Source organism: Gobio gobio, assembly GCF_949357685.1.
Source record: "Gobio gobio genome assembly, chromosome: 25".
Classification (NCBI taxonomy): Eukaryota; Metazoa; Chordata; class Actinopteri; order Cypriniformes; family Gobionidae; genus Gobio; species Gobio gobio.
Genome location: NC_137121.1, coordinates 42,762,690 through 42,787,677, shown reverse-complemented (window position 1 = coordinate 42,787,677; position 24,988 = coordinate 42,762,690).

The window sequence follows — 24,988 nt, the reverse complement described above, 5'->3', positions numbered from 1 at the left end:
AGATATAGAAAGATTATCCCAGAGCTTGCCCTCAGCACGCACACATTTTTCTGAATTTAGAAGGACATTGGTATGCAAAATGCATCTGTACGACATGTCGTCACACAACAGCTGATGTCACAGATTCTAACTGAATCTGAATTCAACAGTTTTGAGTCTGCTGTTACTTCTGAAATACAACATGCCAGTAAAGGCGATTTGGGAGAAGGTGTTTTGAAAATTCTAAAGAATATCATGGGACCCAAAATAGACTGGTCCAGAATCACTAACTGTGTGCAAAGGAAAGGGTTAGGGTTAGGGTTAGGGTTAAGGCCCTGTTATACTCGCGCCTGGCTCCGCAGCGCGAGCTCCGCAAATTGCACGCGCTCCTCCCCCAAACGAACGAGGCGTTTATAGTCGACGCGCGCGCCGTTGTAGTATTCTGTGAAACGACAGGGGGCGACCTTTGAGTAATTGTTCTTAAATCCGTCGAAAGCAGGAGCGAAGAAGTAGTTTACCGGAACAGGTGAACAGAGCGTCCCGCAAGCCGTTCGTGGAACATAAACGAACCCACATGAGCCCCGTAACTTTACAAGAGAGACTGGCCGTCACACTACGTGTTCTTGCGTCTGGCAGTAACCAAAAATGTGTTGCCTTCAGTTACAAGTTGGGCTCGACCACAGTTTCGTTGATCGCAGTACAAGTACAGGACTGTCATCAGAAGGGGATGTATACAGTAATGTTGCCAATCAAAGTAAAAAAAAAAAAAAAAGTGTTAAATCTTGTGTGTTTGCTTTGTGCTTTAAAATATATTTTTCACTTTCATTTATAAGTTATCACAGTGTTTGTAATAAAACCATAAAACTGAAAGCGTGGCATTGGTCGACATTAGAACAAAATACATGGATGTGAAAACATGCATACACTATATTGATATTTTTATACTATATATATATAAAACTAAACAAGCACAATAAATGCTGTAGAAAGTGTCTTGTAAACTAATGTACTAAATGAAGCCTCTTTGTACAGTTAGTTTTTATAAAACATGCCTTATTTTATCAAAGGTTCTATTTCAGTTAGTGTAGGCTCATTTTGAAAATGTAAGCAGTTACTTAAGACAAACTGAGTGCTTAATGCAAATGTATTCTAAAGTCCTATTCTCAAAAGGAATGGATGGTTGGACGGATGGATGCCCATCAATGCAAACTTTCCATGAATTCTGTGCCATCTGGCTGTCACGATGATCCCTCATGGAATGGTCATAAATGTGCCGGTACTGACGCACCAGCTCGGACAAAGTCGCCTCAAAATCGTACATCTTCGGATGCGGAGGTGCGCGCGGAGTTACAAAAAATGCGCTGCGCACCGCCAGGCGAAATGGGGCCTTGCGGAGCCAACGCGCGAGACCGCCCCCTCCGCGTTGACGTCATTTTTGCCGCGCGCACCCTCGCGCTCTTGCGGCCGCGGCGAGTATAAACAAGGCTTTAGGATGCTGATGTTAAGGCTAAAGTGAGAGTAGCAGCAGCTACGTTTAGCACAAGGAATCCAGACAACAGATGGCCTAAGAGAGAAGGCAAATGTAACTACTGTGAAAAATCAGGTCACTGGGAGGAAGAGTAGAGCTAGAGAAACAACAAAGTTGGCTAATAGTAGCAGAACAAAATTGGCTGAAGGTTTAAACATCCCGTACAAGAAAACTAAACTTTGTTTAACTGGTGTAATTGGTGAAGATTCTGTTTTGTATGAAACTCCGTCCACAGAGGTAGAGTTAGGCCCAAAGACTCTGACTACAAAATTGCTATGTGCTCCATTAAAGACAGGTGCAATTCTCGGCATGGATCTAGACAGGTACATCTATCTTTAGACATGTTCTCAGAATCTACTAGCATAAAAATGTCCTCAGCACAAGTTTCTACTGTAGTGACTGGACTGATCAAACACACACAATCTTGATGATTTAATCTCATTAAGGACCCAGACAGGCTCCGTGATGGCTGGCTGCCCCACTGTGAATTTGCATATTAATAAAAGGTGTTTCGCTTTTTTTATTGCATTTCTGCTGTGTTGGAATATGATGTATAAAAATATTTCTCAAACGGCAATGCCCCCCCGCCGATGACCCAATGCCCCTCCAGTAGATCTGCTCTGGCGCCGACTCTGGACAGTATAGACATTTATAATGTTTCAAAAGCTTTATATTTCAGATAAATGCTGTTCTTTTCAACTTTCAATTCATTAAATAATCCTGAAAAAAATATGCACAACTGTTTTCAACATTGACAATGATAATTAATGTTTCATATGAGAATGATTTGTGAAGGATCATGTGACACTGAAGACTGGAGTAATGATGATAAAGTCAGCTTTGATCACAAAAATAAATTACATTTTAAAATATATTCAAATAGAAAAAGGTTATTTCATATTGTACAAATTAAAACAAATGTTTTGCTGTATTTTGGGTCAAATAAATGCAGCCTTGGTGAGCAGAAGAGACTTATTTAAAAACAAACAAAATAGTACAGTTACTAAACTTTTGACTGGTAGTATATATACTGTATGTATACACACACACACACACACACACACACACACATGCAGGTTGCGCTTGAACCCCAGAAAAGCTGAAAACGACTGTATTCTCTCGACAGGACTCCTGTCACTAACTCTGTGTCAACCACACAAGTATGTTATGATCAAAGAGGCAGCGACGTGGGGAACAGCTCAAGAATACTGCAGGAAACACCACATCGACCTGGCCACTGTTCAAAGCCAAGAAGACTGGACCACTCTGCAAGAAGTCACAGTGGAAAAAGGATACTATGGATTTGTCTGGTTTGGACTCTACAATGACATAACCAGCTGGAGATGGTCTTATCAAGAGGAGAGCCTAGTGTTGAAGTCCTGGTATGCTGGTGAGCCGGATAACTACGGTTCGGGAGAGGAGTGTGTCTGCATAGGTTCTGACGGATCCTGGAGAGATAGCCACTGTGGTGGCACCAAGTATTTTTTGTGTAGCGATGGTGAGAAAGTCTTTATTGGTACTCATTATTTAAATGCATTTATTACATTTACATTCATTTAGGAGATGCTTTTATCCAAAGCGAGTAATATGAGGAATACAGTATGCATGAAAAAAAATTAATATAATGCCATTAGGGCTGGGCGATACAATTCAATTCAATTCAATTCAAATTTATTTGTATAGCGCTTTTCACAATACACATTGTTTCAAAGCAGCTTCACAGAAAGTGCATTTCATAAATGTACATTAAAAAATGTTAGAAAAGAGAATGTTAAAGAAAAAATGTTAGGATAAGTTAATCAATCATGTATTATTTTAGGCCATAACAATGCTGGCGTTGAGTCGTCTCTTCACAGGCGTCGAGTCGTCTCATCACAGGTGTCGGGGCATCTGAAGTCTCCATCAGAGGCTGGATACAAACTGGAGCTGACGAACTAGTTACCTCGGGACTAGTGTCCCGAGATAACAACAGAAAAGCAGATGGGAAATAATTAGCATAGCTGCTGTTCAGAATATTAATGCTGTTGGTGCGATTTAACTGTAGTATAAAACTTAATTATAATGTGAATGCTTGGCTAAAGAGATGCGTCTTTAATCTAGTTTTAAACTGGGACAGCGTGTCTGAACCTCGAACAATATCCGGAAGACTATTCCAGAGTTTAGGAGCTAAATGTGAAAAAGCCCTCCCTCCTTTAGTGGACTTAGATATCCTAGGAATGTCCAGAAGCCTCGAGTTTAGTGATCTTAAAGAGCGCGATGGATTGTAGGGCGATAAAAGATCAGTTAAATACACTGGAGCTAACCCATTTAGGGCTTTATAGGTCAGTAGCAATACTTTGTAATTGATACGGAACTTAATAGGTAACCAGTGTAGAGATGATAGAATTGGTGTTATATGATCATATTTTCTTGACCTAGTAAGCACTCTAGCAGCTGCGTTTTGGACTAACTGCAGTTTGTTTATCGATGATGCAGGACAACCAGCTAATAAAGCATTACAGTAATCTAGTCTCGAGGTCATGAATGCATGAACTAACTTTTCTGCATCAGAAATAGATAGCATGTTACGTAGCTTGGCAATGTTTCTAAGGTGGAAAAATGCCGTTTTTGTAACATATGAAATATGACTTTCGAAAGATAAGTTGCGGTCTAATATAACACCCAGGTCTCTTACTGTAGTGGATAAAGCGACAGGACATCCTTCCAAGTTAAAGTTGTATTGTGAGAGGTTTTGTGGGCAATTTTTTGGACCAATAAGTAACACCTCCGTTTTATCTGAATTTAATAGCAGAAAAGGTCCCACTTTATATTAGGTGGCCTTAACAACTATGTACTTACATGCCTTACTAAGCATTTGATACAATGTACTTACAATGTACGTTAATGTACTTACATTGTACTTACATTTAAAGTACCTCCATGAACACTCTGTAGTTACAGTAGTGTACTTACATTTGTAAGTACACTTTGTAAGTACACACAATAATTGCAATGTTGTAACTACAATGTAAGTACTCTGCAGTTTTGAAAACATTTTTGGGGAGCAATTTTGTTTTTTAAAGCATTATTGTTCATGCCTAATGCAATGTTCTTAAATATGAGGATGAGGGTGGATACTCATTATTCAAACCATTTAATAGTCAAGCTATAAATTTAACAAATGTTTGCAGAATACACCTGAATACACAACGTATATTCATATAATCGTCTCATTTAGCAAATTATGCCTCCCCAAGATTCACTAAGTTTGATTGTATTTTGTTGTGCACAAAAAACAATGTGAAAATACCATCTACTTATAAAAAGGGTTTACACACTTTACAAGGTTTCATTTGTTAATATTAGTCAATGCATTAAGTAACATGAACTAACAGTGAACAATATGCTTGTACAGCATTTATTATTATTTGATAATTCATAAAACATTTCTTGTTCATGTTAGTTCATAGTACATTTACCAATGTTATCAGGCAACTTTTGATCTTAAAAAAAGTTTTATTAAATGCTGATATAAACATTAACTATAAGTTTAATAAATACTGTAGAAGCGTTGTTCATTGTTGTTAACTAATGTAGTTAACCAACGTTAACAAATTAAACCTGTGTTGGTAAAATAAAGTGTGGAACCTGTGTTAATACCCAGGAACTAATGTGTACTTACACTGAAAATACACAAAAACTGCCCACTTAAAATAAAGTGTGGAACCTGTGTTGATACCCAGGAACTAATGTGTACTTACACTGAAAATACACAAAAACTGCCCACTTAAAATAAAGTGTGGAACCTGTGTTGATACCCAGGAACTAATGTGTACTTACACTGAAAATACACAAAAACTGCCCACTTAAAATAAAGTGTGGAACCTGTGTTGATACCCAGGAACTAATGTGTACTTACACTGAAAATACACAAAAACTGCCCACTTAAAATAAAGTGTGGAACCTGCGTTGATACCCAGGAACTAATGTGTACTTACACTGAAAATACACAAAAACTGCCCACTTAAAATAAAGTGTGGAACCTGCGTTGATACCCAGGAACTAATGTGTACTTACACTGAAAATACACAAAAACTGCCCACTTAAAATAAAGTGTGGAACCTGTGTTAATACCCAGGAACTAATGTGTACTTACACTGAAAATACACAAAAACTGCCCACTTAAAATAAAGTGTGGAACCTGTGTTTATACCCAGGAACTAATGTGTACTTACACTGAAAATACACAAAAACTGCCCACTTAAAATAAAGTGTGGAACCTGTGTTGATACCCAGGAACTAATGTGTACTTACACTGAAAATACGCAAAAACTGCCCACTTAAAATAAAGTGTGGAACCTGTGTTGATACCCAGGAACTAATGTGTACTTACACTGAAAATACACAAAAACTGCCCACTTAAAATAAAGTGTGGAACCTGTGTTGATACCCAGGAACTAATGTGTACTTACACTGAAAATACACAAAAACTGCCCACTTAAAATAAAGTGTGGAACCTGTGTTGATACCCAGGAACTAATGTGTACTTACACTGAAAATACGCAAAAAATCCCACCTATTGTAGGGGGGGGGGGGGGGGGGGGTCACACAATTAATTACATGCAGAATAAAATTATGGTATTCTTATTTAAACTCGTTAACGCAAATGAAGACAACAAAAACAATGCAGTTATGAAACTTTTTTACTGAAAACTTTCAGATACCAGTAGGAATCTTTGCAACTTTTACAACAAAATTGAGCTACTTCAATTATGAGAAAAAGTACCAGAAAAAAAAAGCTGTGGTAAGGTCAGACAAGATTGCCCTTATCTTTGAACAATTTTCTTTAAATGTATTGGAAACCGTTAAATAAAAGGCATACAATAGCCCAAACTTAACCAAAATTAAACCAGAAATAAACATTAGCCTTTAGCGATATTTGTATTTAATCGGCAGGAGTTTCCCACTTTGTTTTCCTGAGGTAATAGAGGCTTTCATCTCTGTGGTCAAGGATTCTGAGCACCTCTGGGCAAACTCAAAAAGCTTCTCTTTGTGAGGCTGGAACTGAGGGATAGAGCAAAAAAATTCTGGATTGATAATCTGAATCTCAGCCACAACTGCAGTGAGGGCAAGGGTGTTTCTGTCCACTCCGACTTTCATGAAAGCTCTTGTCATGCTTCCTTCCTTTTTGTATGCTCGAAGAACTTTTTTGTATCTCTTCAGTACATCATCTGGACACTTGGCTGTTGAATGTAAAAAAAAAATATTTTTTATTTTTATTTATTTATTTTATGGTGTCCTTGTTACAGTGTGATTATACAATCAATACTGAGTAATACAAAATAACTACATGTACTTACTATTAGGGTTAGGGTCAGTTGCATGAAATTATGCATAATTCATAGTTATTACTATTTACTATAGTAACTACATTTAACATGTAACGAGGACACTAAAATAAATTCATACCCAGTTTGTTAATGCATTACAAATTATACAAAACATCCATAGGCGGAGGCTGAACCAACTCTAGGGTACGGCTAGATGGTATTCCTCCTTGAAAACACTTTTAAATAGAATGTCATGAAATAGTTATGTGTAACCAAGCAGATCTTGATCATCAAATACTGCCATAGTATTTCCCCCTTACTATTGTAGTCAATGGGGAACGAGATCTGCTTGGTTACACATAACTATTTCATGACATTCTATTTAAAAGTGTTTTCACTTTTTGTGTACAGCAGAACTTTTTTTTTTTTGGAATAAGGGTGAGTAAATGATGACAGAATTTTCATTTTTGGGTGAACTATCCCTTTAACGCCTCTGATTGGCCATTGCATTCCTAAACTCAACAGACTCATGTGATTGGTAAATCTGACTGTAATTGTAAAACACATAAACTGTGTGATGAAACATGAGCAGATCTAAATTTAATGACGCAATTGACACTTTTCATTTAATTAAAACTATATTTAGTTTAAATGAGCAGGTGCATTTTTAGCAGTTAGCCCCGTTAATTATTGGCCCGTAGCCAGGGGAAGGCTAAGCCTTACACACACTCCGCCTATGGAAACATCAGCCAAAATCATTTTCATCAAGAATAAATTCACATTTAGATGTGCCTTTTGAATATACCTCTCACTGTTGCACTGGAGAATGCAGATCTTGACTTGTTTTTTTGGGTTCTCTTCTTTTTGGATTTTTTTCCCCTGCATCTTTCATCCTCCGATGAAGATGAAGGGAGGGAGGAGGACGAGGAAGAGGATGAAGTGTTTAGCTCATCACTCTCACTACTAGTGCCCTTCTTCTTCTTCTTCTTCTTCTTTTTCTTTTCCTTGCCTAAAAAAAGATTCTCTATTAAATTCTTTTTTTCCGAGAAGTGGCTGTCACCTTTAATGTTGTCATTGTTTTCGAAGTGTAGAGGCTGATGTGGTCAAACAGTTCAAACATCTACAAAAGGCAGCTTATTCGCCGCCTACTGACCTAACGGATAAACATTAAGGGAAGCACGCTAGCCAGACAGGAATTTAATTTTGTCGGCTGAAGACCCAAGTTTGGTTTGAAGACAAAAAATGTAACAAGCACAACATTCTCTCATTAATCCTGATTTCTAACACAGCGTTCAGCGTGGTCTCGCGGATGTCAGAGATGAGTGGGCATATAAATTGTGTGAGCTTATTTTGTCCATTAGCGCAAAAGATCTGGAGAGAAAAAAATACATTAACCAGCCCATAGACCCTCCCCTTGAAGAAATCAGGACAGAAGTGACCACTTTAAGTTCCATATCTTTGTGTTTTTATACATTTTATTTATCAAAACTTAAATATATTTGTATTAGGGCTGTCAATCGATTAAATTAAATGTAATCAAATTAATTACATACTCTGTGATTAATTAATCTAAATTAAATGCATACATATTTTTTTCCTGTGAAAGTATTTTAAATATTTCAATTCAAATGAATCAATGAATAATCAGCATTAGTGACACTAAAGTTCAAAAACTCTTTTATTATTATTTTCATTTTTCAAATGTTGGCCATAACAATAAACAATATGACCTAATATGCTGAGGAAATGAATTTAAAAGTGCTTCAGGGAGAAGATTTTTTTTCACTGTACAAGGTAACTGGTCTGCAGGACATTGCAAAGGGAATTGCTCAGTCAGTCACATGCAGATTTGTTAAATTTGCGCTTCTGTGTTTTCTCCAATGTGGTCTGAAGATGCGATGACTGATAGAGTTGGTATCATGGGATGTGCTAGGTCGTACCTCCGGATTAACGTTAACTTCTGGATGCTTTGTATTGATATGCAAATGAGAATGCGTATCAATAGTACGAGTGTGCAATGTCGTGGAATGTATACACTACGCAGTTTTTTGAATGCACATGATACGCACTTTATGGCGTGTATTGCAGACAACCTTTTTTTAGACTATATTTTTATCAACACTTCCATCAGGCCGTTTTTTATACGTAAATGTTCCAATCAATGATCCAGGCAGCGCGTTCTCGTCTCCCTCCTTCATTTTACAACTCTGGGTCAAAGTCCAATACAGATTAATCTGCGTTATTTTTTCTCAGATTAATTAATTGAAATTAACGCGCTATTTTGACAGCCCTAATTTTTATGTTCCTATATGTTTATGTTCCAATAAAAAAAACACGTTTATTTTAATAAAAAGGCATTATCATATTATTTTAGAGAGGCTGAGGGATCATAAATAACGTCTCGGTTACGTATGGTAACCCTCGTTCCCTGAAGGAGGGAACGGAGACGTACGTCGGACGTACCGACGAATTGGGATCACTTCTGGGAGCCCCTATCAGCTTCGAGCTATCTAGAACCGGCCAATGAACAATTGGCGTGCGAGATTTGCATCTCGCGCTCCGCCCCGCGCCGCGGGTATAAACAGGAAGCGAGAGCGAATGCACGCTGTTTTTCACTGAGGAGCCACACGTAGTGGCTCGACCTGCAGTGATGGTACAGCAACTGTGGCGACGGGACGTACGTCTCCGTTCCCTCCTTCAGGGAACGAGGGTTACCATACGTAACCGAGACGTTCCCATTCAGTCGGTCACGTTCGACGTACGTCGGACGTACCGACGAATTGGGATCCCCTATGGAAAACGCCATAGTTACTACCACTTCCAGCGCCCAGCGATGAGCCCCACAGACCCCGATCTGATGCGGGCGGGTAGGTTCACGCAGGGAGAGTCAAAGCTGCTGTTCCGCAAGACCCACTCAGCTGACTGTATTGGATAACGCTGGGAAAGCGTGCCTGTGAAGGCAGCTGCGGAAGCCACATCATGCCCAGAGGGAGTTAACATGTGGAGAATACACATATGGGCTGGCCGTGGGCAGCACAACATACGGAAGTCCCAGGGGTGGCCCCGGCCAATTCGTGGAGGGGGAACAACACGTACCTGGGACGGCAGAGGAACTCTGCCGAGGGAAAGACACGGGCTCGCCGTAGGGAGCCGAACCGTGGAAGAATACACATATGGGACCGCCGTGGGGGTCACTACATACGGAACCCAGCCTAACACAAGTTCCACCAAAGCATACGAGTGTTAGACCTGGCGTCGAACGCTCCGCCACGTCCGACTGCCGCGGGTTGCGGAGGACTCAACAGGGTTCGCCGATCCGGGGAACTCGACTGGAGCAGAATAAGCGCACGCATCCGTCTACCATAGGGGAGGGAAAGGCGCAGCAAGCCGACACTAGAACGGGCACTTCGGTGTTACTGACTATGGGAAGTGAGCACACAGGAAGAAACCGGCTCTACACGGAGGCTATGGAATCTAGCGAACGTGTTAGGTGTCGCCCAGCCCGCAGCTCTACAAATATCTGTCAGCGAGGCGCCACGAGCCAGCGCCCAGGAAGAGGCAACACCCCTAGTGGAGTGGGCTCTTAACCCGAGCGGGCAGGGCACGTCTTGGGACTGATAAGCCAAGACGATGGCATCCACTATCCAGTGGGCCATCCTCTGCTTGGAGACAGCCTTTCCCTTCTGCTGTCCTCCGTAACAGACGAAGAGCTGCTCTGAGGTCCTGAAGCTTTGCGTTCTGTCCACGTAAGTCCGGAGAGCACGGACGGGACAGAGAAAAGCTAGGGCTGGGTCTGCCTCCTCCGAAGGCAGCGCTTGCAGGCTCACCACTTGGTCCCGGAAGGGAGTAGCGGGAACCTTGGGCACGTATCCAGGCCGGGGTCTCATGATCACATGAGAGTTACCGGGCCCGAATTCCAGGCACGATTCGTCGACCGAAAATGCCTGCAGGTCCCCTACCCTCTTGATGGAGGCCAACGCAATCAGGAGTATAGTCTTTAACGACAGGATTTTTAACTCAGCTGACTGCAGAGGCTCAAAGGGTTCTCTCTGTAGTGCAGTAAGCACCAGAGCTAAGTCCCAAGAGGGTATAGAGGGAGGACGAGGCGGATTTAATCTCCTCGCTCCCCTAAGGAACCTGACGATCAGATCGTGCTTACCTAGAGATTTCCCATCTACGAGCTCATGATTAGCGGCGATAGCGGCGACATAGACCTTGAGGGTGGAGGGAGACAGCCTTCGCTCCAACCCATCCTGTAGAAAGGTAAGCACAGATGCGATCGAACATCTTCGGGGGTCTTCTCGGCGAGAAGAGCACCAATCGACGAACAGGTTCCACTTCAACGCATAGAGGCGCCTCGTAGAGCGGGCTCTAGCGGAAGTGATGGTGTCAACTACCGCTTGCGGTAGGTCACCTAGAACCTCCGCGTCCCGTCCAGGGACCAGACATGGAGTTTCCAGAGGTCTGGACGCGGGTGCCAGGGTGCCCCGTCTCTGAGTCAGGAGGTCCTGCCTCAGAGGAATGGGCCAGGGAGGTGCTGTCGCAAGGAGCACTAGTTCCAGGAACCAAGTCCGGTTGGGCCAATACGGAGCGACCAACAGGACCTGCTCCTCGTCCTCCCTGACTTTGCACAGTGTCTGCGCAAGAAGGCTCACTGGGGGAAACGCATACTTGCGTTCTTCCCGGGGCCAGCTGTGGGCCAGGGCATCCGACCAGAGGGTCCCCTCGGTCAAGGAATAAAACCACTGACAGTGGGTCGTCTCTGGGGAGGCAAACAGGTCTACCTGTGCGGCCCCGAAACGACTCCAGATTAGCTGGACCGCCTGGGGATGGAGTCGCCATTCTCGCGGAAGTACCTGCTGACGTGACAGCTCGTCGGCCGCACGATTGAGCAGGCCCGGAATGTGAATAGCACGAAGCGACCTCAGATGCTTCTGACTCCATAAGAGGAGATGGCGGGCGAGTTGCGACATGCGACGGGAGCGTAGACCACCCTGTTTGTTGATGTACGCTACGGCCGCAGTGTTGTCCGTCCGGACCAGAACGCGCTTGCCTCTGAGCGGCACTTTGAAGCGGCTGAGTGCAAGACGAACTGCTAACAACTCGAGGCAATTGATATGCCATTGCAGCTGAGGCCCCGTCCACAGGCCCGAAGCTGCAAGCCCGTTGTACGTGGCACCCCAACCCGTGGATGAGGCATCCGTGGAGACAACGGAGTGCCTGGACACTTGTTCTAGGGGGATTCCCGCCTGGAGAAACAAGGGGTCCGACCACGGGCCGAAGGTTTGGCGGCACCTCGGAGTCACTTGGACGCGGAGGGAACCGCTGTGCCACGCCCATCTCGGGACTCGATCGTGTAGCCAGCGTTGAAGCGGTCTCATATGAAGCAATCCGAGCGGCGTTACTGCAGCTGCGGATGCCATATGCCCCAGGAGCCTCTGAAAATGTTTCAGTGGAACCGCTGTCCTGCCTTTGAACGAATTCAGGCAGTTCAACACCGACTGGACGCGCTCCTCGGTGAGGCGCGCAGTCATGGCGACCGAGTCTATCTCCATACCGAGAAAAGAGATCCTCTGCGTGGGGCAGAGTTTGCTCTTCTCCCAGTTGACCCGAAGTCCCAACTGGCTGAGGTGACTGAGCACCTTGTCCCTGTGTTCGCACAACTGCCCTCGCGACTGGGCAAGAATCAGCCAGTCGTCGAGGTAGTTGAGGATGCGAACACCATGCTCTCTCATGGGAGCAATGGCCGCCTCCGCAACCTTCGTAAAGACGCGGGGCGAGAGGGACAGGCCGAAGGGTAAGACGCGGTACTGACATACCCGTCCCTCGAACGCGAAGCGCAGAAAGGGCCGGTCGAGGGGAAACGAGAATGAAAGTACGCGTCCTTCAGGTCGATCGCTGCAAACCAATCTTGGGGACGGACGCACCTGAAGATGTGCTACTGCGTTAGTATCCTGAACGGCAGCCTGTGAAGGGACCGGTTCAAGAATCGCAGGTCCAAGACCGGCCATAACCCGCCGCCTTTCTTGGGTACAATGAAGTACGGGCTGTAGAACCCGGACCTCATATCGGCTGGAGGGACCGGCTCCATCGCGTCCTTCGCCAGTAGGACTGCGATCTCCGCCCGGAGCACGGGGGCGTTCTCCTTCGCTACTGGGAAGTGAACGCCCCCAAACTTAGGGGGACGCCTGGCGAACTGAATCGCATAGCCGAGTCTGATGGTACGGCCCCTAGACGGGCTGGGAAGCTCTAGCCAGGCTTCCAGACACCGAGCAAGGGGATTAACCACAGACGTACCCGCAGCGGGGCAGCGACACGGAATGCAGGGATCCGACTCGGACGGCATGGAGCGGCCCGAAGTGGGATCTGAGTGTGCTGTGCAACACTTACCTGCGTCCGCGGAGGGGGCGTGCGAGTGTGGGGAGGCCGCTTGAGTGCGTTCCCACAGCCGGCGCCCCCTGCTGGCGAAGGGAGAGGCGTCTGAGGGTGGCGAGGCATGGGAGCGTCGACCACCGCCAAGCGCGCTCCCAAATGAAGGAGGGGCTGAGCGTGGCAAGGCTTTGTGGCGTTGCACACGGTCTGCCTCACCTCCTTCCTCAGCGGGGAACAAGAGTGGCGAGGCATAGCGTCGCGCACTGTTGTCCACGCACCGCTGAGAGGAGGGGAATGAGAGTGGCGAGGCTTTGTAGCGTCACACACACTGCCATTCTCGCCCTCTTGTGGGGAGGGGAATGAAAGCGGCGAGGCTCTGAAGCGTCACACGCTGTCATTCCTGAACTCCCGAGACCCAGAGGTATTGGAACTGCTCTTTTTTTTTTTTTTTTTGTACCACTGGCTGTTTTTAACATCAGTGGCGGAACAGAATTACTAATGGTTTTCCACCCGGCCCTCCTCCGGGGAAGAACAGTTCCAGACCAAATCCGGGTCAATTGTGCTTCTGGACCAGGGTGGACATCGTCTAGCCAAGGGCCAGCGCTGTGCGCAGCTCAACCTCAGCTCAGAACTACCCTTGTGCACGAAGCAGGGCGGAGGTGGCCTGCCAGTGGCACTGCCACCCCACCGATGAGGGTAGTGAGAGAGAGGAAAACTTTATACAGATTATGGCCCTATTGGTGTTCCATATTTTGGCACCAATAGTTCCACAATGCCAAAGCCTTCCAATGCACATCCGAAAAAAGGCAAGGGGCAGGCAAGGCGATTTACGCGTTGCACTATGCCTCAGCCATCCGGGAAAGCATGGCTGTCAAGTATGAATCTGATTCAGCACGAGCGCCCACTATTACGGTGGGAATCTCAGCATCATCTTCATTTTCAACACATAACAGCCCTCTCTCCGATGCAGCGATTGACATCTGTCCTCTGCTAGAGACCCAAATGAAATGCTAGGTCCCCTTTCAAGAACCAGCAATCCCATCTGTAAGCTACCAGCAGACACGTGAGACAGTGGGCGTGGCCGTGAGACGGCACACGGCGCGCTGAACACTCAAGCCCCTATGAAAAAGGCAAGACGAACAGCGCGCCGACGTGGCCATGCTCTCGTGAGAGAGCATAGACCACCCACGAACACAGTCTCAACATGCTTGCGATGCGATAGAGGAGTGAGGGGCCCACAGAGATGTACGCGGTGGGGAAGCCTCACTGTAATCCTCAGGCCACCCAGGCTTATCAGCCAAAATAGTCCCCCCTCTGGTGCACCAGAAAAGAGACTAGATCGGGGTATAAGCGAAGGGACTCAACCCCGTTTGAGGCATCATAGTCTCGACCGCGCATCGGAGGCGCCGAGTGACGCGCGCAGAGTTGCCGTGGCAACCCGCGCTGTCACCCGGCAGCCAGACGGCACACGGCGCGCTGAACACTCAAACCCTCACGCGGAAGGTGAGATGACCAGCGCGTCGACGTGATCCCGTTCCCCTGGGAGAACATGGATCACCCACGACACAGTCTCAACATGTTTATGCGAGATGGATCGTGGCCGTCAGGACAGGAAACAACCGCATCCAGAAACGCACGAGTGGTAAGACATCTTGAAAAAGACGGCACGTCACCCGTGAAGCTCTTTTGTGAGGAAAACGCTCTGTGCTGAAGCACTCAGGGGGAAACGCGACAGCGCACGGGATTGTTAGTGCAGCCCGTGCCTGTACTCAGCAGGAAAACGCTCTACCCAGACCAACAGGTTGCTGTGATAACAGCAGTTTTTCTGCACTCAGAGGCAGCTCGATGAGTTCAGCGCGATCCCACTGAAAGGTGCCGTTTCTCCAACACGCGTCCTCCTCTGGCTTTCCGGTGTCTGTAGACAGTCTTGCTGATAGCAGCGAAAAATACACGTCTTGAATGAAGAGAGTGAGTCCTTCATACGCCTGTGTGGCTCCGAAGTGAATGACAGCGTGCATTCGCTCTCGCTTCCTGTTTATACCCGCGGCGCGGGGCGGAGCGCGAGATGCAAATCTCGCACGCCAATTGTTCATTGGCCGGTTCTAGATAGCTCGAAGCTGATAGGGGCTCCCAGAAGTGATCCCAATTCGTCGGTACGTCCGACGTACGTCGAACGTGACCGACTGAATGGGAACTACAATTATACTACGGGGCCGTTGAATGCTTGAATCTGATTGGTTGATGAACGTTCTGAGGTGTGCAATTATTTTCTGGGAGACGCACAGCGAACGTAGTTCCAGGCAGCTCTTGACCGCATTACAGTTCCATATCACTTCGCATAGTTAACTGTAATAACGGAAATTACAGGACAAAAAAAAAACACCATGACAGACGATTTTCCTAAAGTTAATTTTAATATTTACGGGAACTATAAAACGTTCAACAAATGGGCGGCAGGAGTATTAGACGGTCCAGATGAAGAACAACATAAACGGAAGCGGACATCAAAGACAGCCGGCAACAACAAATAGCGAGGTAATAACAGCGCTGTTTAGAGACGCACAGAGGTAGCCTCTCTCTCTCTCTCTCTCTCTCTCTCGTGCGCATGCGTGGGCGTCTGCTGAGCGAGTGTGGAGAGCGCGTGGTGAGTGTTGAGCGTTGTTTGAGTGTGTGTGAGTGATTTTTCGTGGCTGTTGTGCCTAGAGACTTTTTTCACCCTCTGTTATTTTTCTATCTTTTCTTTTTTCTCTTTCTCTATTTTTTTGTTTTGTTTTAATTGCTAGTAACAGTTGTTGCGGTGCGTTAATCCGGGCCGTGTACTACCTGTATTTGGGGAAGCATGTCGGTCCCGGTTTCGCGAGGTCTGAATACACTCACGCGGCGCCACGCAGTGAAGGTGGCGTCCGCGGTGAGTGTAGAAGACTGTTGTTTGGCTATAGGAGAAGTTGTGGGCCATGAGTGCATTCTGTCAGCCTCAAAAATGAATAATGCCAATGTCATTTTTTTAAACAATGTAGATAAAGCAAATGAGCTAGTTGAGCGTGGTATTGTTATTGATGGTTTGTTTACACCTGTTCTCCCTTTGTCAATGCCATCTAAAAAAGTGACATTATCCAATGTTCCCCCGTTCATCAGTGACCAGTTGTTAAATCAATCTCTTTCTCGTTATGGTAAATTGGTGTCTCCGATTAAAAAAATACCAATTGGAAGCGGATCTCCGTTTTTGAAACATGTAGTTTCTTTTAGGCGATTTGCCTACATGATTGTGAAAGATGACGCTGAATTAGACCTTACGTTCAAATTCCGTATAGAAGATTTTGACTATGTTGTGTTTGCAACAACAGGGAAAATGAAATGTTTTGGTTGCAACAAAGTGGGACATTTAGTGCGTAATTGCCCGATAAAACATCTGCAACAGAGCAAAATATAAATGATGTAACTGTTCCACCCGCGACAAGTCAACCCATAGACGAGTCAGACGCGATCGCGGCAGATCGGGCTGAACCTGAGCCGATTGCAAAAGAGCTGCAAGAGGTAAATCAGCCCCATTCTGCGATTACTGTAATAAAGTCGTCTAACAAAAAGGCAGATGATGCCGAGTCCACCGGGTCTTTGAATGAAGGACGTACTTTGACGGATATTTGCCCAGGCAGTGACGCTGTAAACAAAGTGTCCGAGGTCTCCCAGCGCGAGGGAGAAGAACAGCTGTTGATCGAGCACAGAAGTGAGAACGATGGCATTGTCAAAGAGACAGAACGCACTCTGTTTAAAGTACCGCTAAAGCGGAGGAAAAGTGAGAATAATTGTGAGTCGAGACCTGTAAAAAAAACAAATGTAGCTGAAAGTGAAGACCAGGGTGAGACAGAGAGTGATTGTGAATCCGATTCTAGCCTCTCTTTTTCTCAGAGTGAATGCGTGAGTCGAAACTATGAAGTGGAAGATATTAAACTCTTTCTTAAAGCAACCAAAAATAGAAGAGGAGTACGAGTGAATGAATATTTTCCTGACCTTAAGCAATTCATTGAAAGGACAAGGTGTCTGATGGCTGAAGGGTTTTTTACTAATAAGGAAATTTACAGGTTAAAAAAAATTGTGGGAAAACTCAATACTGAAATTAGTAATGATGGTGGTGAAAAAAGCTAATTTAATGATAATCAGTGGTTTGTTTTTACTGTTTTGTTTTTTATTCATTATGGGTGAAGTTAGTGTTGCTTCAGTGAATATAAATGGAGCCAGAGATGTAAAAAAAAGAGTAACATTATATGAAATGTCTAAAGAGAAAAAACTAGATATTATTTTCCTTCAAGAAACTCACAGTGATGTAAAGAACGCTGTAGATTGGGAAAGGGAATGGGATGGAATCTCTATTTTAAGTCATAACACTGCTGTCAGTGGAGGAGTCGCCATTTTATTTTCTAAAAATTTTAAACCGGTTTCTTATGATGTTGAAGAGATTATAAAGGGCAGACTTTTGAAAGTTCGAGCTTTATTTGAAAACCATGTTTTTGTTTTTATTTGTGTTTATGTACCTACCTCAGGAGTTGAAAGAATGTTGTTTTTAAATACCCTCAATTCAACCCTGCAAAATTGTAATAGTGAAGAGTTTTTGTTTCTGGGAGGTGATTTTAATTGTACAGAACAAAATATTGATAGAAATCACATAGAGCCCCATGAGCCATCCCGTAAGAAGCTTATTCAAGTCATCAAAACACATGAACTGTGTGACATATGGAGACATGTTAATGGTAGTCTAAGACAATACACTTGGGCTCATACCCGTGGAAATGTTTTTTCTTTAGCTAGGTTGGATAGATTTTACGGTTTTAAACATCAATGTGGTATTTTTAGCAAATGTTTTATTGTTCCAGTTAGTTTTTCTGACCATAGTATGGTGTGTTGTTCTTTTATTTTGAACTTTACAAGACCAAATAGTGCTTATTGGCATTTTAACAATTCACTGTTAAATGATAAACATTTTAAGGAAAATTTTACATATTTTTGGGAATCTTTTAGAGCCACAAAGAGTTCTTTCCAGTCATTGAAGCAGTGGTGGGATTTTGGTAAAGTGCAAATAAAACAGTTTTGTCAACAGCATACTCGAAATATTACTGTACAGTTATCAAAATCAATGAAAAACTTGGAGACGTCAATAGTTAAACTTCAAGAATTGGCGGATTCAACTGGGGGGAATAATGTTTTGGAAACTCTTTTAATGAAAAAAACTCAACTTGGCGATCTTTTAGAGGTTAAGGTGCAAGGAGCTCTGGTTCGGTCCCGTTTCCAGAATATTGACCAAATGGATGCTCCAACTAAATTTTTCTTTAATTTAGAAAAAAAGAACGGACAGAAAAGATTAATTCATGCACTGCGCTCTGAATCTGGTATGTTGTTATCTGACCCCATTGATATTAGAAAGAGAGCAGTTTGTTTTTATGAAAAGCTGTACAGGTGTGAATGTGTTGCAGAGCCTGACATTGACAATGTCTTTTTTGAAAGCTTGGCACAGGTGTCTGAAGATGCCAACACGGAACTCAGTAAGGCCATGAGCCTCGAAGAGTTGCACAAGGCCCTTCAGGGCATGGAATCCGGGAAGGTTCCCGGCATCGATGGTCTCCCAGTTGACTTTTATAAGTCTTTCTGGACAGTATTGGGGGAGGATTTGCTCGCGGTGATCAACGAAAGCTTGGCTGGAGGGCGGCTGCCGTTGAGCTGCCGTCGAGCAGTTCTTACACTCCTCCCAAAAAAAGGAGATCTAACGGATATTAAGAACTGGCGTCCTGTGTCGCTGCTTTGTACAGATTACAAACTGCTCTCAAAAACTTTGGCAAATAGAATGGCAGAAGTAATGGAGCAAGTTATTCATCCGGACCAGAGCTATTGCATACCTGGTAGGTCAATTTTTGATAATATTTCTTTAGTGCGGGATATTATAGAGGTCTCCAAGTTGTTTAATTTAGATTGTGCTTTGCTTTCTCTGGATCAAGAGAAGGCTTTTGATAGAGTTGAACATAAGTACCTCTGGAAAACTTTAACAGCTTTTGGATTCTGCCAAGAGTTTGTAGATATGATTAAGATGCTGTATACTGATGTTGAGAGTTTGCTGAAAGTGAACGGTGGCTTATGCACTCCTTTCAAAGTTGGTAGAGGTGTACGTCAAGGATGTGCATTGTCAGGAATGCTTTATTCTTTAGCCATAGAACCATTATTGCAGCAGATAAGAGTACATTTGAATGGGTTACAAATACCTGGCTCTAGTAGTAATATTCATTTATCAGCTTATGCTGATGATGTGATTGTAATGGTCAGTAGTCAAAAAGATATAGAGATTTTAATGAAAATACTTGAAGATTTTAAAGATATATCTTCTGCTAAAATAAACTGGAACAAAAGTGAAGCTTTTATATGTGGAAAGTGGACGAAACAAGAGTTAAGCATTCCTGGTGGTTTAATCTGGAGTAAAGGGGGTTTTAAATATTTGGGGGTCTTTTTAGGAGACGAGACGACTGTTTTGAAAAATTGGGAAGGGTTTATTGAGAAAGTTAAAGGTCGTTTAGCCAAATGGAAATGGCTAGCCCCAAACATGTCTTATAAAGGGCGTATCTTAATTATTAACAATTTAATTGCGTCCTCTCTCTGGCATAAGCTGGCATGTATAGATCCACCTTTAAAACTGATGAATGAAGTTCAAGCCTTACTGGTGGATTTTTTCTGGGATAAAATGCACTGGATCACCAAGAGCATTTTGTTTTTATCTAAAGAAGATGGTGGACAGGGACTGATAAACTTGCAAAGCAGAACAGCAACTTTCCGCTTACAATTTATTCAAAGGCTTCTTTCGGGGTCAAGTGACTTTTGTTGGAGAGTGGCTGCATGTGCTATTTTACGGAGTCTGGGAGGCCTACAGATGGACAAATCTCTCTTCTTTTTAGACCCCCTAAGACTGGATACTTCCAATATGCCAATTTTTTATCGCAACCTTTTTAAAGTATGGGGTCTTTTCAATCAACAAAGGACATCATGTAAGGAATCACTATTCTGGTTGTTAAATGAACCCGTAATACATGGGACACGTTTAGATATTTCTGCTGTTGGACACACTTTTCATGGACTAAATGACATCCTTTGCAAATCCAAGGTCACTACCTTAAGTCAATTGTTAAATATGGCTGGTCCAAATTTTATGAATATTGAGAAGGTAGCTTCACAGTTGGGAATGTTTTCAACCCGTATAGTTGCTCAACTGATGGCAAAGTGGCAGTCTGCTCTCACAAAGGAAGAAAGACTTTTATTAACGGATTATTGTACAGGAGTAGAGACTCCTAATGCGAAAGACCCTTTTCCGGCTATACTTTTGTCTCCCAAACTAGAGGATTGTACAGGTCTGCTTTTAAAAACTGGGAAGTCTTTGTGTTTAGATTTCTTTTCGGTTACAGTGAAAATTTTGTACAAAGCTTGTGTTTTGGTTTTTAACAAGAAGATTTTAGATAATAAAATTGACACACCATGGCGATCTGTCTTAAAACTGGATGAGAATGTTAAGCCTGAATGGAGAAGTTTGTATAAGCCACCGTTAACAAAGAGAGTAGGTGATATACAATGGAGGGTTCTCCATGGGGCAATAGCTGTCAATGCTTTTATATCTGTTTTAAACCCTGAGGTTAGTTCTGAATGTCCTTTTTGTTTTAAAAGAGAAACTGTTTTTCATGCGTTTATGGAGTGCTCCAGGTTAAAGCCCTTATTTAACGAATTGAAAAATCTTTTTGATGTTTTTAATGAAACATTTTCTATGGAAGTATTTATTTTGGGTGCTAAATATGTGCAGAAAAGACAAGTTGATTGTCAATTAGCGAATTTTATCTTGGGTCAAGCTAAACTAGCTATCTACTCAAGTAGGAAAAATAAGATTGAGCAGAGGTCTGGATGTAATGTAGTTGTTTTGTTTTCAACTCTTGTAAAGTCTAGAGTGCTGATTGATTTTAATTTTTATAAATCTATGAATGATATTTTGTCTTTTGAACTAAAATGGTGCAGCAAAGGAGCATTGTGTTCTGTGTTTGAAGATGAATTGCTTTTCACACATTTTTTGTAATTTTTTCTTTTTATGAGATGATTTTGTAAACCTGTGTCTGGGTAAAAGTTGTAATAAAGAGTATTCAAATTCAAAAATTCTCTCTCTCTCTCTCTCTCTCTCTCTCTCTCTCTCGCTCTCTTTCGGAACTAGCAAAAGAGCCGTTGGATGAGACGCGGAAGAAATAGTCCTACTCACAATAGCGATTTAAGTACAAAAACCGGACGAATCCCTTTAAATATATAATCGGATCGATGTCTTGAGGTGTGGTAACCGTAGCATAAGCGGAATAATTGACTCCGCTTCGCGTTGTGACCGCATCACCACCTCGGGTGTGCATTATCATTCTAATAATTGAACGGCCCGTCGTCAATTATTCCTTACATAACTAATGCGTTTTATAAATATATATCGGCCAATATATATAGGAACATCAGATTTTTAAAATCACCAAATATTTGTATCTGTATCAGCCTTAAAAATCCTTTATCGGTCGAGCTCTAGTTCCTAGCCATATCGGAAAATCGAAGTGTTTAATTTTCTGTCTGTCTTAGTACACATCACAACATGTCAATGGCGTTATTTTGTCACTTATTGAGCAGTAGGCTAGATGGAGCTGTTTACCTCCAGTCTTTGTGCTAAGCTAGGCTAGCGGTGTGTGTGTCAGACAGAGTTATGGCACGCACGGAGATGAGAATGGTGTGTATTTGGACTTATTTAACTCTGGGGGATACGGTGAAGCTAAAGTCTCAAAAAGTCTGTGTGTTCCTTTATGTTGTAGAGGATACATTAACAACACTTTTTTTTCTTTTGCTTTTTGCCAGCTCTACTGAAAGCTCTATAATGTATGTGTAGTTCATCTAAAAAAAATTCAGTTAAAGACAAAAAGTAATACTGAATAACTAAAAACTAAATAAGCCAGATTGTGTACTACTTCCCCTAACAATGGTATATTTTAGAGCATTTTTTAATTATTTAAGTTAAATGCAAGTAACCACTCAAAGCAGTGTATTCATTTTATACAATGTTTAGTCCTGTAGTCTTGTCAAATGTAACCATGTATAATAAGCAACATCACATATGAAGACAGATTATATTTTACATAGCTAAGCATCACTCACCACAGACAGATGCAAGAGTGTGCCTAAGAAAGTCACGTTCTGCCTCTAATGCTTCTATCCGTTTCAACAGGTTGTCCATCGTTGATTCCTCAACAGCTGGCTGGAGTCCTTAACATAGACCCATGCAAATATGTAATATTAATAATGACCTTACAGCAACTAACAATCACCGTCATCACTTATCGTTTATGCTCCTTCACTCTTAGTTTATTTTCCATCAAAGATTAGGATTTATAAAAGAACCACACCAGAATTGTGTAGTCATATAACGTTAGGTCAGTAATCTCACCTTTCTCACATTCATTTGGTCTGTCCAGAGAACAGCTAGCAGCAGGTGCAGTGTCTGGGTATGAGTCATCTGTAAAACAAAATGAACATAGTCATATACAAAAGCAAATACAATGAAAATTGTTAAAATACTGAACTATATTATTATGGTTACATCACGAAAATCAATATAGGTTAACGTTACACCAAGCTTAACATTACATTACATTAAGGCAAAGTCTGCATGTATCTGCATGATAAAGTGTACAAAAGAAATGTCATAAATGATCAATTCTCTACCGTTACCTGGGTTACTTTCACGATCCACCGACTGCTCGGCTAACTCCTCGTCTGTGAAAGTAGTAACGTTAGTTATAAGCTATGTTATGTAGCTAAATGTGTAGCGATTAGCGAATCAAGTAACGTAAATTTGTAATTTAGACACTGAAATGAGTCAAACGTAAACACAGGATGATAATGTATATATTTCTTATTTACCAAAAACAGGCAGAGCACGGTGTCTTTTTGTCTTCCTCCTCCGCAACATAATTGGAATGTGGAGAATCAAAATCCTGTAACGTTATCTGGAATAAACGTAACGTTAGAGGTTAAAGACATCGTTTTTTTAAATTTTTTTATTCCTTGCTTGTGTTTGTCATGATACAGTTGACTCACCACAACATGCTTTGGAAGCAGACTCAATCAACTGACTTTTTTTACTACAGTCAATTATACAGAAGTATTTTTTATAACTTTATAAATCATTCATACCTTCAATCTGACGTCAGCCGTTGAAATTCAAAAAGAAGAAGACCGCCACGGCGTCACTTGCCAGAGACAGTTCTGACTGCGCATGCGCATGCGCGCCGACGCCTCTCGGCGGGCAAAATGCAGACACCTGATTGGGTGATTCCCTCCCGTATTTCAACTTTATTAAAATAAATACAGAAAAGATAACACATGGTAGTAGCATATGAGGTCACGAAGGGTAATTTAGTGATGCGTTTATGCGTTTGAAATGAATCTATCCGAGCAAATACATCATTTTCTACATCGTTGTAGAAGAGGATCTCATCGGAAAAGTTTAATAAAATGGTTAATCAAGAAGAGACTGCTTCATAGTGCACCAGTCTGCCGTGTTTGCGGAAAGAAAATGAAACTTACCAGTCACAAGAGCAGCGATGGCTATATATGGTAAGTAGTAGCAATACAATTGACTGTACTGTATACTGTAACCACAATCTATGACTGTAACAGGTTCATGATCGTGTTTCCAACATCAAGATTGGTTAAAATTCACATTTGTATTGGAACGTGTGTGTGTGTGTGTGTGTGTGTGTGTGTGTGTGTATATATATATATATATATATATATATATATATATATATATATATATATATATATATATATATATATATATATATATATATATATATATATATATATATTATATAGGGCTCTCAAGTTTTGAACTGAGTTCAGAGTGAGATTCTGGCGACGGCAGCAGGGGTTTGGGTGGGGACGAGGTCCTGATCTGAAAAATGACACTAATTTGTATAAATAAATAATAATATATATATTTTTTTAATTAATTTAACATTTTTGTGTGTGTGTGTGTGGGTGTGTGTGTGCATAGTATTAATTCTTGCATTTCTCTATTTCAAAGAAAGATGTCAGGGAAGAGGCAAATTAATAATCCATAATAATTTGGAATATTTTTTTTTCAGAATTTACTGTGTTGTAAATATAATTTATTCTGAAGCAATAGTCTCACCAGTGTTCAATCAGCTTTGAGATATTTAAATCTGCATATCTTTGATATTTTTACCTTTTATGAAGGGCATTTTCCCATAATCTTATTAAATATAGGCTATGCTTCAGCTGATTAAATCATTTACACTGAAAAATGTTATGAGATTGTTTTAAATATTTTTGAACATACAATTAAGAATATTTTTGAATATACAATTAAGAAATGCTGGAAAGAAAACACTAAACTAAACCACCAGTAGGTGGCAGAATGTAAACGTTGTTGTTGCGGGAATATATAAATCTTACCCGGATACAGCAATGCTATTTTCTGATTGGCTGTTCGGTAGCTGTTTTTTTATTTGATTGGCTGGTGCGTGGCAGGGCCTTCTGAACTCTATGTGGAACTCTAATAGCAGCGCAATTTGGTAGGCATTATCCTGGAAATTTCTCTGCGTGAGAAATACAAAGTGTGGCGTGTTGAAATGCGTGTGTCTCACGCCCAATGCGTGAGACTTGATTATATATATATATATATATATATATATATATATATATATATATATATATATATATATATATATATATATATATA